This window comes from Diceros bicornis, assembly GCF_020826845.1.
Source record: "Diceros bicornis minor isolate mBicDic1 chromosome 35 unlocalized genomic scaffold, mDicBic1.mat.cur SUPER_35_unloc_1, whole genome shotgun sequence".
NCBI classification, from domain to species: Eukaryota; Metazoa; Chordata; class Mammalia; order Perissodactyla; family Rhinocerotidae; genus Diceros; species Diceros bicornis.
The window spans coordinates 1,130,008-1,145,425 of record NW_026690912.1 but is presented as its reverse complement, the minus strand read 5'-3'; the positions used below and the strand labels follow the sequence as shown (position 1 = coordinate 1,145,425).

Here is a 15,418-nt window from a genome sequence, read left to right as displayed (position 1 = left end):
GAGGAGATAATCCTGAATTATCTGGATGGGTCCAATATAATCACAAAGGTCCTTACAAGTGAAAGAATAAGTCAAGAAAGTCAGAGTCAGAGAAGGAGTTATGACAATGGAAACAGAGATTGAAGTGATATGAGGCTGTTACCTAGGAATGTGAGCAGCCTCTAGAAGCTAGAAAATGCAAGGAAATGGACTCTTCTCTAGAGCCTCCAGAAGGAATGCATTCCTGCTGACACCTTTATTTGAGCCAGTGAGACTCATTTTAGATTTCTCTCCTCCCAAAGTATAAGATAATAAATTTTGTGTTATTTTAGGCCTCTAAATCTGTGGTAGTTTCTCAGAGTAGCAATAGGAAATGAATACAAGTCTTATTTGTAATCCAATCTGAGTGTTTCTGTGTGACTCAGAATTACAGCATCCCAACATTTTGGTTTTTAAAGCTGTATTCACCAATGAAAATAATATTTTAATGTTAGAGCACCAAAAGCCTATGTTCTGCTGTGCAATCTTCTGGAATTGCATGTTGTACCTCGTCAATTAAATTGTTTGAAAATTAACGTTGGACTGAACTTAGATGTGTAAGAGAGGAATCAACCCAAAGATAAGCTGTAAAGCTCACTGCTTATAATGGTTTTCTAATCTGTAAAGAAATAGATGAAAAGCTGCAAGTTTACACTGCTCCTCGGACTCTGAATTGTTTTTACTCTTTTAGAAAAACATAGAGTCATAAATTGCTTCTTCCTCTTTATTTTCTCCCTAAGACTATCTCCTTATTTATTATGGTGCAATTTCCCTGCTTCTGGTAGTATGTGTTTCCTAAGTCTGTGAGGCAGGCAGTTTTAGAAAGGTATATTGCAAAAGTTTTGATGATACCATTCTATATTCGACTTGCCCTTCCTTCAAGTTTTTCTTATGCACTTCCCTGTCCTACCTAGTTTCTTTAATGGATTATAAACTTTTGCTTCATCTCACTATACCTGCACATGCCCATGACCAACCTCATGTTGGTGCCACTGTGTGAAATAGTGTTTGACTTGTAAACAAATATGCAAATGGATTCTTTCCCCTTAAGCATCCTTTGTGCCTCTTCTTTCCACTAATTCATTTTAGGATATTGATCTATCTCTTTTGAGTCCAGAGTTGTAGGGCTTGATCTTCCAAGGCTTTGGGAACATCTTGTGCGTGTGCTCCAGGTTCCAAAGTCATGAAGAGACAGCCATTGCTCTGGAATGAACAATTTGCTTAAGTCAAAATGCCACCCTTTACTCTTTTTTTTCCCCACTTGAGTTATGCCTGAAGTGCATGACTTGATCTTTATTTTTAATACTATGGCCTTGGTACAGGTTGAACTTCAAAAACTATCGTTATGTCCTGGTCTTTGTTTTTGCCATCGAGGAGATCAACAGGAGCCCCCAGCGGCTGCCCAACCTGTCTCTGGGTTTCCATGTCTACAATTCCTTCCACAGTGATGTCAGCACCTTGGTGAGCACCCTGAGGTGGTTATCGGGATGGGGTCAGATGATCCCTAATTACACCTGCCAGGCACAGAACAAGAATGTGGCTGTCACTGCAGGAACCACACCAGCATTCTCTGCCCACATTGGGACACTGTTGGAGCTCTACAAAATACCACAGGTATGAGCATGGTGGAGGGATGGATCTGGAGGGACTGACGTTTTCCTCCTTGGTGAAATTCTGTGGCCACTCATGTGGAAAAGAAGAAAGTGGTTTTGCATGTCTCCCTAATAGGAAAAAACCTACCACAGATAGTTCTTGAAATGGTGGATTCATTATTTTGGTGTGTGAATCTGAGAGAGGGATGAAGTAGCCAGAGGCTAGCATCACTGTCTAAAGCAGACCACAGGAGCTTCTGGAAGTGTGGTTGCCCAAATTCTCTCAAAGGAGTGGAAGCTAGATATTCTGAAATAATCATACCCTAGTTATTTATCGAATAGTTAATAAAATTTTATATGTAAACATGTACTTAAAACCACTTTACACTCTTCAAATGCTTTACAAATAGTCACAAATTTAATCCTAATATAAGACAATGAATAGGTAACGTTATTATGGGAATTTTTAGAGATATAGAAACTAAGATGGATAGAGGTTATTTAACCTTCTCAAGTGCGTTAAGCTAGTCACATTAGAGTCAGGATTTGAACCCAGGCAGTCTGGCTTCAAAGCCAAGCTTCCCCTCAATCACTTCTACCATCAGATAATATTGCTTCATACTCACAGTGTTAGCACCAAGAATGTAAGTTTAGCTAACTGATCATATGAATTTTGTTGAAATTCTGTTGATTTTTCTTCCAGAGAACTCAATATGGAACACTTTTTCTCTTTTGATTCAGACAACCTATGGAGATTTTGATCCTGTACTGAAAGGTAAGGACTAGTTTTCCTCTCTCTATCAGATAGCTCACAAGGACACATCTCTAGTCTTCAGAATGGTCTCATTGTTGACACATTTTGGCTGGACCTGGGTAGGCATCTTAGTATCAGTTGATAAAAAAGGTGAGCAGTTCCTCTGGGAACTTAGAAGAGAGATGACTATGAACGGTGCCTGCCTGTGACTAAGATACCTGTGAGCAAGAGGACGTACACTTCAAAAGATTGGACATGCATAGCCAGAAGCACAGACTCATCAGCCAACGTGTTTATCATTTATGGTGACACAAGTAGATTAATAAATGTGAGCATTGCAGGAAACCATTATTTAACCACTCAGAAGGTGTGGATCACTACACCACAGTGGGATGCTTCTTTTATTCCACGTCACCACTTTTTCGATACCTACCATGGGAGTCTTTCCTTTGCACACCAGAACTTTGAGATATCTGGATTTAAACACTCTCTATGGACAGTTAGCCCCTCTAAATACCAAGAAGACTTTTTCTTTACCAAATGATGCCTTAAACATTTCAACTGCTCATTTGCAGGAACTGAATGTGGAAATTTTTGGAGTGTCCATTCAATGCCTCCCTGGAGTCTCTGCCAAAGGAAACATTAGACACGACTCTGTCTGGATCCAGCTACTACATCTATGATGCTGTGGATGTGGTGGCCTGAGCCCTCCATGAAATACTTTTTATAAAAGCAGAACAGGGGTCCATAATGGATGCAGGCCAGCTCATGTTTTTCCCTTAGCAGGTAAAATTCTCCCTTAAATAGGATTCTCATTATTGTTCTTTTAGGATCCGAGAGTTATTTTATTTGGATATCGAATTGTGATTGTCACATTGTCACAGATCAGCAGTGACTTGTGCATAATGAATTACTGTTCTTTCTTACAGGTTGCAAGTAAACCTCTAATGATTGTAGGGTCTAATTAGCAACAGTGTCAACTCTTTTAACTAGAAATAATTGATTAAAAACTTTCACTGTGAGAGGTAAGTGTTCAAGAGAAAACAATGACAATTCATCCCAGGGAATTAAAAAATTCAGGGATTTCCAAAATCTAGTTCTGGCCCTATCCCTTGATATCTTAAATGCTTCAGGGGAAAGGACAATTTATTTGAATTTCCTGCATTTTTCTAGAAAGGCTACTGATAGCTAAATAAATATTTCCCCATTGAAATTTAAAATGACTTTTGGAAGCAAGGAGTTTGATCCCCTTTTTACAGATCAGAACCCCAATACTATGAAATATATTTTAATTCCCCAAGTCCTTATCAATTCTATTTAGATGAATTTGTACATGAACCTAGACTTTTATAAATCCAAAACCTATGAATAATGTGTCATGAAACTCTTGCTTTCAGGTATGAGGAAGTGAATGTCATGTTAGATCTAAATACACACATTTGTTGTGAATATATATTTGTTCATGTATATATACAACCATATATATAGTTATGTATTATACAAATATCAGTTGTACATTTATATAGAAATTATATCAATTAATGCGTGAAGATTCTGTACTAGGAGCTTTCATCTCTTCTCTCTCATTTAATAAAATATTTTGTTCAAAGGTAGGAAGAAGCAGGCTGTCTTTCTTTGTCTCTTCTTGAGCTCGAGGAAACTCCCTAGCACCCCTAAAGCAAACCTCATTGCTCAAGGTGCAGCTCAGGTTTAGCCCCACAGCACTCCCTGGACGTGGAATCTTCAGGAATGGTTTAAACCTCACCATGTGCTCTCTGAGGGCAGACAAGAATGCCTGCTTCCTTAAGCGTGCAGAATAGTAAACACTCCCCAAATTGAACTTATTCAGAGGATGACTAATATAGAGGGGAAAAAATCTAATTGCTGGGCAACTCAGTATCCCCACCAGTTCGAATCTGGGTTTTCTGCCTTCAATTTCCATGCTCATTTCATTTCCCAATTATGTCTCCCTTTTAGCTCCACCCATTCCTAAGAAACACCCAATTTAAAAAAAGCACTGGAGCTCACGTGTCACTGGATGAGAAAAGAAACTCTGTGTCACAGCATGTAATTCTGAACTATATGATTTTCCTAAAGGTCTTGGACTTCAGGTGAAAGTAAGGGAGTTTGTTCCCCAGGAACCACGTGGTCAAGGTTTCATCATACATGAGGAGCTGATAGACTGGGCCATGCGATTCAAAAAGGTTGCAGACAAGTCAATCTTGGATTAATCATCTACATCACAAGATAGAGAGCATATATGAAAATAATGGTGAAATCATTTAACTCATAACAAAATTCTCATTTGTTGATATAATTTTTCTTACTGTCCAAGAGATATTGAAAGGACACTTGTAATTAAAGAGATATTCCGGAATTTTGAAATGCTTTATACATTACAGCAGGACAGTGAGGCTACCAATTTAATAGGATGAGCTGATAAAAAATTGATTGAATTCCCATTTAAGCTGAAAAAGTGTCAATCTCACGTGCTTGCAAATTTATTGCTCTGCATGCATTGTGCCCTGAAGATATAACAGATGCTGATGACCTAGACTTTTGATGATTTAAAGATACAATTCAAATTGTCTTTTGCCATACGCTTTTCTTCCAGAAAACAAATTTTATTCTCTTTAACGAAAATCAAAAGAATTGACATTGAGGGGTTTTTTTAATATTTCAATATTTTATTAATTTTCCTTATATTTCCATCTCTTCATCCCAACTTTATACATTCTTGTAGAAAAATTCACCATCAGAAAAAAAGATTCTTTTGGCTCCCAAGGAACTGCATTCTTCCTCTTCTTCAGATTTCCCTTTAGAACTCAGTCTTGTAAGCCATCCCTCAAGATGCTATATTATATCATTCAAGCCTGTCCCTGTGTCTTTGGTGTATAATCTACCTGACATTAAATACATTACTAAATAAATTCAATAATTACAATTTGTACTAATCAAACAATTCTCATATAAATGCATTGTATGAATTAAAATATTATTTTTTATTAAGGTAAAATCTGCTTATAGTTCAAAAAAGTAATCCTGGAATACCATATTCAGAATCACATTTGTTATTGCCAGATGCCCCATTCCATAAAACAAACAAGTGTCCTAGTCATTGAGATGGAAAATTTTTTAAATCAGTACGTATTTTCGTGTTGGGAACTCTTTTCTGCAGATTGACCTTGATTTTATTTTGCTTTCTCTGGGTGCATCAATCATGTCAAATCTTATAGGTGATCTCTAAGATAAGTTTTGAGGTAATTTAAACAATATTATCAATTATTCAATATTATTAAATAAAAAAATATTATCCAATTATATAGTATTGTTCAGTATCATCAATAATTCTCTTCTTTCAAACTCCCCACTCTGGGTGTAGGACGTTCTGTCAGCCAGGATTCAGGAACATCCCTCAGGAAGAGAGAGCTACCTGCTGCTTTGTCTGTGTATTGTGCCCAGAGAGAGAAATATGTAATCAGACAGGTATGAACTGGCAAAATTACACAATCACTTTCTCTCACCTCTTCTTTGTCTCCAAATAAAATGTAAAGGATCTGAGAGTAACCAATAGCATCACATTTCTTCATTATTTTCTATTATTTCATTCACTCATTCAATACATTCATTTAGGAAATCAATACATCGTTTCCATGTTGGGAGTTACCTTGATCTGGCTTCCTTATACTCACATTGTTAGGTTCTGCTGAAGCAGCTCTTCTCAAGGGAATACAACCCTTAAACCACATGATGTGTTAGGCAAACACTTAGAGATTCCGTAGCACCGTATACTCATCTTGATCACAGAATAACACACATGGAATTACGATGGAAGTAAGCGTGGGTGTCTTTAGCACATGCCTCCTATTCATATCTTTACACCCAAGGTGGCGAGCACTATGCCTTACACATAGTAGGTGTGCAAAAACCAGAACTAAAGATTCAATAAATGAATGGACATATTATATTATTATTACTCTAGTAGAAGACATAAACAATGAACTGAGCATGCAAACTTGATAAGATAAAGGCTCTGCTTTCCAAGAAATCATAGTGAGGTACATGTGAAAAAGAATAGCAGGGCAATTTGAAAAGTGCCAAAATAAAGGTAGTTAGAGGTTAGCAGAGTCAACAAGAGTAGATAGTGTTACTTGGATAAATCAGATAATTCTTCATGGAAAGCTTATGTTTGAGTTGAGCTTTTAAAAATATGGGGGGATTTTTCAGTTAAAGATGAAGAGGGCCTCTTGGCAATAGATGTTTGAGCAACAAAAGTTATGCAAGATTAATAAGTTCTGGAGACCTACCATCCAACATGGGCCGATAGTTCACAATACTGTACTGTAGACTTAAAAATTTACTAGGAGGGTAGATTTATGTTAAGTATTCCTACCTCAAAAGAAAAAAAGTATTTTAAAAAAGGAAGTTAAATAAAAAAATTAAAGAGGACAGGAGGAAACATTTGGGGGTGATGAATAGGTTAGGGACTTGAGTAGTGATGGTTTCACGGGTGTATATTATCTCCGAACACATTAAGTTGTATACATTAAATATGTACAGCTTTTTGTATGTCAGTCATACCTCAATAAAGTTTTTTAAAAATGTTTTCATGTGGCATATTCAGACATTCAGAATATGACTAATATGACTGGAATGAGATGATAAAAGACTGATCATGGATGATGATGGAATAGGTAAATAATGAAAAAAAATCCCATCATATTTAAAGTACAATATTCCAGTCTTACCAAACAAAACAGCAAACAATTCATATATACTTATTACCAAAGTTGTCTCTACATTGCTAAATGTTCTGTCCAGTAAGATAATTCATGAAATAACATATTACAGAAATAATAATGGGCTGGAGGAGAGAGCATGTTTACAAATTATGTTTGTTGTTAGAATGCATCTGGCCATAAATTAAAAAGAAAAAAATCTAAAAGTGTCTTTTAAAAAATATTTATTATATTCCATAAAAAAGACCAGAGTAATTTACTACGATGATTCTTTGTGCCAGAAAAAATAAAAGCACAATTGTTGCATTATAAAGATGGAGAAGGAAATAGGTTTCATTCCATTTGTTATTTACTTGATGAATGATGTCATAGATATCACTTTTTACAAAAAAATAGTGAAAGAATTAAAAAAAAGGCCATGATAGAATGACTCCAGGTTTAGGGAAAGGAATGAAGAAAAGCTATTCAACATCCAGCTACCTGTACAGTCTAGGGGTGCACGGAAAGCATCGCCTCCAGCCCCGCCCCTGGAGCTGATTTCCTCCCACTGTGAAGTCGGCCTGACTTATTCCAGCCCCACCCCCGCCTCTTCCCGCCCCTGGAACTGGTCTCCGCGGACAACCTCCTGGTCTGGTTCCGCCCGCAGCCTGGTCCCGGCTCATTGCCCCGCCCGCACCCTTGTCCCCCCCACCCCCCGGCCTGGTGTCACTCACACCCTTGTCCCCGCCCACAGCCCGCCCCTAGACCTGGTTCCCGCCCCTAGATTCCGTCCCTGTCCCTGGTGCTGACCCAGCCCGCGTCCCAGCTTCGCACTCACTCTAGACACGGGAGACCTCCCCCGAGGCTGGGGTGCGCGGCCCCGCCCCACCCGCCGCCTCAACCCGGAGCCCCCAAACGTCCGTCCTCCCCGAACGCCCGCCCGAGACCGGAAGCGGAAGCGCGGGCGGCGCCGTGGATGGAGCGGGAGGTCTGCGCGGTGTGTCCAGTCTTCTCGGCGCGGACGGGATTCCCGTGGACCTTCGGCCCAAGGGGCGAGGCGCGGTGAGCAGCGGGCGGTCCCGGCTCCGGTCGCGGTCGAGGGAGGGGCCTGGGCCGCGGGCAGCCCCGTCACGGCCCGGCGTCCCCCCGTCCCCCCGGAGCCCCGGTTTCCCCGGGCTGTTCGTCAGGGCGCCCGAGGCTGCTGTTCCTCCCGGCTCCGGGCGCCGCCGGCCCCTCCTCAGAGTCCCCGTCACCGTCCTCCGTGTGATTTTGTCCCCAGGGGGCTTATCCGCGTCTGGAGGCGGTGTTTGGGTTGTTACTAATGTGGGCGCTCCTGGCATCTAGGGGGGGAGGCAGGGATGCTGCTCAGCGTCCTCCAGGGCCCAGGACGGCCCGACAGAGAATCATCCGGCCCCAGATGTCAATGGTGCGGAGGTTGGGAGACCTGCTCCAGGGCCTGAAAACCTCCCGAGCCCTGAATGAAGTGTGGGAATTGTTTCCCAGTCAGCGAGCCACTTACAGGGGCCATAAATGACAAGCTTGTTTAAAGGGTCCGGAGTCACCAAAGTGAGTTGAGCGAGTCAAGTGCACACAGCATGGAGCTGCTTCTCCCATCTTGGGGAGCAGGTGGCTGGACAGGAATCGGGAAAATCCAGTCTCAACCAATAGTTACAGTTAAATCAGTAAATACGAAAAAGAAAAGTAAGTGGGGTGGGCTTTCCTTCCATCACCTGTATTACTCCCTGTAAAAGGCCTCAAAAGCAGTCTTTGCTTTTTTTTTCCGTTAGAAAAGAAAAGTGTCTGTGGGGCTCAAGTTTGAGTTGAAACCAGGCTCAGGGTCCACCTGTCCTCGCTGATCCGTGGATTTCTGTGTGACCAGGTGAGTACCCTGTGGACCTGGTACCAACAGGTTCCAGCAGCCTCCGCTGTGCAGAAGACCTGCCAGTGGGCTTTCCTGGGCTCAGGTTGTCAGCACAAGGACTCACTGAGAGTGAGGGTATCATGAGAAAAATTATTTATGTTTGATGGATTATATTCAAGGGAAAGATGGTAAGGTGTGTGAGGCTCTGTGTGTGTAAATAATTCAGAAAATACACTTATTTGCAAAGAAGAACACATTAAACAAATATATGTAAATAAGTGTAAATATGTGTAACAGTAAAGAAATATAGACTTACCTGCATTCCGAATTCTCAAAAGTCAGGATTTCATCTATAAATATAAATATATAAATGTTTTACGTGTATATGTAGTATTACAAGACATCTCATTAAATATTAGCAGGGATGCTCAGCAACATTCCTCAGGCCTATTCAATTTGACTTCTAAAGACTTATAAATGCTCCACAAAGATTCAAAATCTTACAGACACCTGGAGAAAAATATGATTTGAACTTCTTTATGTTAGTAACAGAAATGTAAAGTTAAATTGACCAGCAGCCGGATTTATTTTCAGCATATTGTTGTTTATGAGATTTCAAATCATTTGGAGGAATATTAAGCAACACCTTTTAGATAGAAGGGTAGGGCACTAGTCTCCAAGAAGATTGTCCTCTCCACCTCACATTCTAAAGGGAATTAACTTTGCTTCTTGAATCCTTTCTGAAATAACAGTCTGGTGATTCACGTTGAAGACAATCTTGTTAAGTAATTTTATGTATAATTGTTGGCCTCTCCTAATTGTGTGTGTATGTCTGTGTGCCTTTTTCATTCTAGCATTCCTGGGACGTTCTTGAGGGAATGTGTGCTTGTCATGCAGTAGATATTCTTTGAGTGCACAATTTATGGTGACCCACCATCCTCATTTATTCAGAACAGAGGGGTTTTCCAGGACACAGGACATTTAGCGTTCAAACCAGGATGGTTCCTCATCTGATGAGCCAGGCCCTGGGCCAGATGCGTGGGGACCTGGAGAACCAAACAGACCTTGTCCCACCTCCATGGGATTTATATTCTGTTAGGGAATTTGGATTTTAGACAGTTAATGATGAGAGTGATGTGGGAGTTTGGCACAAGGAGACTAAACCGGAGGGGGCAGGGAAGCCCTCTTGAGAAGGACTGATATTTAGCTTGAGAGCTGGAGTTGGGACTGGATTTAGGTGGTTGGAGGGTTAGACTGGAGTGAGGGTGTGGGAGTGTGTTCAAGAGAGCGTTTCAGGCAGAGGGACCCGCATGAGGACACCCCTGAAGCAGAGAGCCTGGTGTGTCCATGACCTGAAAGAGGGATGGCTGAGCCGAGTCAACACAGGGGGAGGGGTGTGAGCCAGACCAGCGAGGGGAACAGGCTGGACCAGGTCAGGCGTGACTTTGGACTCTGTTCTAAGACCAGTGGGAAGACACTGGAGAGGTGCGAGCAGATGGGTGATGTGATTGGCGTTTGGTCTAAGCATGTGGGTTAAAATGGACTTCATGGTTAAGAATGTAGACTTAAGAGGCAGATAGGAGGTGTTGGGAAGAAGGTTACGAATAAGGTGATTGTTCCCTAGGCCTGGGTGATGGCTGTGGAGTAGGAAAGAAGTAGAAAGAGAAGACCTTGGAGTGTAGAACCGCGAGAAGGTAACGGTACTTTCTTGCCTGGATGTGTCAGATGGCACAGGGCACTGACTGTGCTCCTCGCTGCTGTCCGTGCAGACCTGCAGGCGCCCCCTCACCCAGGTCTGTGTGTTCACCCCACTTAGCCACTCACAGGCCTCCCTCCACATCTTAAAGGAAGTCAGGCCTTACTTGTGAGGGGGTTGTCTCAGACGGGAGACACCGAGGAGAGCCCCTCCAGGCATCAGAGCAGCCCCTTCAGCCTCTCCCTCAGGCTCCTCCCCCTCCACTCTCTCGCTTTCCACCCTCAGAAGGACCCCTGCTCAGTATTCCATGTCCCCATGTTCTACCTCCCTTAGGCTTGAGAAGGGTGGGCAGCCAGTGGGGTGGACATTGTCTGTACCTTCCACTCTGACCCCCGCAGGTCCTGGGCTGGACAGAGAGCAACTCTACTGGGAGCTGAGCCATGAGAGCCAGGGCGTCCCCCACCTGGGCTCCTTCATTCTGGATGGGGACAGCCTCTATGTCAGTGTTGAGGGGCTGGGCTACAGCCGTGCTCTCTGTCCCTATCATAGTTCTGTGTTGCCTCCATTGCTCTAAAGTGAGCTGTGATCCATCTCTGTCTCCTTCTGGTCGGGGTGCAGTCTTCTGGGGTGATGACTGGGGCCAGCCACCTTCCATCTCATTTCCTCCCCCCTGAACACCCCTCCACTCTTCCCCTCTGCTTTTCCCTAAGCTTTCCCACAAAGGTCCCTACATCCTCCCTCTCCCTTAATCCTTTATGTTCACCCCAACTCTTGCTCAGCTCCTCTCACCTTCTCTCCACAGCTGACACCTATGGAGCTGTGGCCCTGACTACTACCAGTCAGTATTCCTGGCCCTCATCTCCTGGATTCCATCCCCATTTGGGGTTGGGGAGCAGTGGTTCTCCTGCACCCACTGTCCTTGGTGAGAGAAGGACCTGGAAGGGCCCTAACTCATCCCTTCTCTCTCTCCCATGTTCTGGTGGAGAGTTCCAGCCCAGGGTGAGAAAGCCTTAGTGACAGACGTGTTCTCCACCACATTCTGACCCCACGTGGTTTTCACTTTAATTCTCCTAAAGCCCCGCCCTTGGTCCTCCTTTTCCAGGTATCCCGTATGTCTGTCCAGTGTTCTGCCCGTCCATGTGTCTCTCCTCTGTGTTCAGTCTCTCTTGTTCACCTATCTCACTCTCTTGGGCTCCTCTCATCCACAGGCTTGCTCGTCCCTCTACTCACACAGTCACCCCTCCCCTCACTCTCATTTATGCTTCACCTGTGAATGGTGGTCCTGGCACAGCCACTGCTGGAGCCCGGGTGAGCCTGGGGGCTCCTCCCACTCTGTCCCTCCCTGAGACAGCCCTCGCCACAGCTCCCGAGCCGGCCACCACGTCCCTGCATACTTGATCATCAACTGTGCCACCAGAAGCCACCACAGGTGTCTGGGGGCCCCTTTTCCTTCCCAAGAGAAGCTCTCCAGCCCCACACCTCCACCAGCCAGTTGTGATCCAGGAGCTGGGCAGCCACAGTGTGAGATTCTGGTTTTGAGGAAATGGTGCTGATCACAAAGATTATACCAATGATTCAGTCTGAGGCCAGCCCTCAGAGAGCCCCTAGCCTCGTGAAATTAACACACCAATATAACACTGTGTGGGAGGTTTCGGGAAGAGGCAGTGGCATAATTTGCAGAGGAAGAGCTTGCTAGAGAAAGTTGCACCTGAATAGAGTCTTTAAGAATGAGCAGGAGAGACCCAGGCAGGTAGAGGATGAAGAGTTTTTCTGGCAGAGAGGATTCCGTGAGCAAAGGCTTGCGCCAGAAACAATATGCCATATGCGGAGAATTGAAACGAATTTGGGTTGCGTGAAGCATAAAGTTTAACCCGCAGTACATGGATAAAATGAGACTGAAAGGTGAGCAGGAGCCAGATTGAGTAGAGCCTTGAGTGCCAGGTCAAGAAGGTTGAACTAAACACTGAAGGCCATAGGGAGCCATGGGTGATACTAGAGCAGTGGTGGCCCTAGTGAGGTATTCATTTCAGAAAGATTCTTCTAGTGGTCCATGTAGAACATCCTTTAGACAGAGCATCCAGTGAGCCTGCTGGGGTGTTGGTCCAGGTGAAGGAAGTTAAGACCTGAGCTGGGACAGGGATGGAGAGAGGGAGTGTATGTGAGGACCAGTGTGCAACTGGAATTGGTGTTACTGGGAAGGAGGAGGAGCTGAGCAGATATGCTGGTTCTGACTTGGGTGACCACACGGGTGGGTGGTGGTGCCCCTGAGAGAGAAGACGATAGATGATAATGAGTGCAGGACTCTGGTCTGGTCTCAGGCCAGCTCTCAGTGATGGCCATCGCTCTCCCTCTCGTCTTGCAGCTTTGGGGCACAACCTGAAGACCCTCACAGTCACCTTCCCCATCTCCACCCTCCAGTATTCATCAGACAGGAGCAATGGCTCAGCCACGTTCCACTCCACTGAGAGGGTCCTGCAGAGCCTGGTGAGACCCTGGTCCCAGCAGCTCCTGTTGGGTTAAATCCCACCCAGCCCCTCCCCCAATCCCTGTCCCTCCTGCTCCTCCTCCTCCTCCTTCCTCCCCAGCTGGATCCTTGTTCAAGAAGAGCAGCCTGGGCCTCTTCTCCTTGAGTTGCAGACTGGTCTCCCTCAGGTGAGACCCTCCCCTCAGTATTTGCCCCTAATGACTACTTTTGTTACCACCCCTCTCTCAGTCTCCCCTCTGACCTCCCATTTCCTCCTTCCTGTTCTGGCCCCCACCCCAGAGGTTTCAGGACCTCTCTCTAGATTCCCCATGTACCTCTCTCCCCAGGCCTGTGAAGGATCGGGGAGCCACCTGTGTGGACGCTGTCTGCACCCACCACCGTGACCTCGTGGGCCACCATGCCTCTGTGCTGGGAGCTGAGAGTCTCCACGTGTCTGCTCTTCCTCTCGGTGGCTCCAGGCTCTGCACCCTGGAGTTTATGCATGCAGAGAGAATACCAGCTGCATTACCGCAGCATCAGCTGGAACCACAGCAACCCGAAGCCCACATCCTCGGAGTACACCGCCCTGCTGAGGGTCACCCAGGACCAGGTGGGGTCTCCCCTGTCCCGTCTCTCCTTGCCCTGAAGGCACCCTCATTCCTCTGCCTGACTTACATCTGTTACATGGTTGTTTCAATCCTTCACATTCCCTGCGTGTCTGGGTTCTCTCAGTTTCCAGAGGTGATGTCCTAGCTGCCTTCCCCATTTCTCACGTGGGTAAACTGAAGCTCAGAAAGGGGAGTATTGTGTCTAAGGTCACACAATGAGTTAGGGGCAGAGCCAGGATTTGAAGTCAGGTCTCCCTTGCCCCAAAGTCTGTGATCTTTCACTGGCTCCAGTGGGCCCCCGCATCCCCAGGAGACCTCCATCTCTCCCACTCTCCCTCGCGTTTGTTCTAGGTCACCAAGCTCTACAGAGGCAGCCAGCTGTGAGACATATTCCACTCCTGCCTGGTCACCGACTTGATGTAGGTTGAGGAGATTGGAAGCATTGGCTGAGCTGGTGACTGATGGCTCTGAGCTCCCGTGACACATCCTTGATCTGGAAGTCACTGACATGGTGCCCATTCTCCCCCACATCCCTATCAGCTAATCTTACCATCTCCTTCCATAGGTTTTTCGGGAGTTGAGAAAAGCATTAACATTTGGGGCCACCAACCTCCAGCATCATCCTCCTCCTCCACTTCTGGAGACTTTCAACAAATATCAGCAGTCTAACTGTACTCTCCACTAGTGGAGCCGCTAACCACATGGGGCAATTTAAATTTTTTATACACCTGGTGGGATACGATTCACATATTGTGTGTGTGTGGGGGCTGTATTTTTTAGGTTTTTCTATATACAATATCTTCTTCTCTGCAAAACAAATAGTTTTACCTCTTCTGTTCCAATCTGGGTTTCTTTTATTCCTTTTTCTTGCCTAATTGCCCTCATTAGAAACTCTAGTACCTGTGATTAACATATCAGATGAGGGAAGACATCATGGCCTTGTCCCTGGTCTTAGGGGGAAATTTTCAGTCTTTCAGCATTGAATATGGTGTTAGCTGTGGGTTTTTCATTGAAGCTATTTATAGGTTGGGAAAGTTTTTTCTATTCCTAATTTGTTGAGTATTTTCTTTTTTAGACATGAAGGGCGTTGTATTTTGTGAAATTCTTTTCTATGTATATGGTCGAGATTATGTGGTATTGGCCGTTATTCTATTAATATGGTGTATTACATAATCAGTTTTCAGATATTAAGCCACTGCTCCAACTAGAGGTGAGAGATTCAGACGTTCTCAAGTCTTTCCTGGGCGTGCCACACGCCTGAGCCCTTGTGGCCTTCCAGATGCCCACAAATACACTGGAGCTTTTCAAAGCCCCCTGTGGACATCTCATTCCCCCAATTTTTCTTCTAAGTTGTTGGCTCACCTCTTGCCTGCCTCTCCTGGTGTCACTCCCTCAGGCAACTACAATAGAAAACAATTAGCGCTGATTGTTTTTAGCAAGTGCCTTGGGGACAGACTTTCCATCCTGGGCAAGCTCTGACTCAAGTAACGACAAGCCCTGAACATGGGGCGTTTTCAGGGAGCTGCCAGGCAGGTCAGCTAGTTGCAGTTGGGTGGGGATGGGTCTTTTCAGAGCTCCACACCCATTATGGCTGCTGTGCTGCCCGTTGTCTCAGCCACCATGGTGCTGAGACTGACGGTTTTCAAAGTTATGGAGGATGTTGTGAGAGCAGGATGGGAATAGTGCAAGTTATAATGCCACGAAGTT

At 44.6% G+C, this 15,418-nt stretch overlaps 2 long non-coding RNA genes across 6 annotated transcripts; both read left to right on the top strand.

The window, feature by feature from the left end:
* Nucleotides 1–1,433: 1,433 nt before the first annotated feature.
* On the top strand, nt 1,434–3,144 carry LOC131402258 (uncharacterized). Its single transcript, XR_009218463.1, has 3 exons — nt 1,434–1,632; nt 2,314–2,385; nt 2,940–3,144. It is a non-coding gene; the product is annotated as an uncharacterized LOC131402258 (long non-coding RNA).
* Nucleotides 3,145–3,225: 81 nt separating this feature from the next.
* Nucleotides 3,226–13,276, top strand: LOC131402259 (uncharacterized). 5 transcript variants are annotated; one of them, XR_009218468.1, is made up of 8 exons: nt 3,226–3,389; nt 3,975–4,475; nt 5,747–5,850; nt 8,870–8,961; nt 11,442–11,477; nt 11,931–12,068; nt 13,002–13,123; nt 13,225–13,276. It is a non-coding gene; the product is annotated as an uncharacterized LOC131402259 (long non-coding RNA). The 5 variants fall into 5 exon arrangements; XR_009218464.1 differs by having other exon boundaries at nt 3,975–4,481; XR_009218465.1 differs by lacking the exon at nt 11,931–12,068 and having other exon boundaries at nt 3,975–4,481.
* The last annotated feature ends 2,142 nt before the right edge of the window (nt 13,277–15,418 follow it).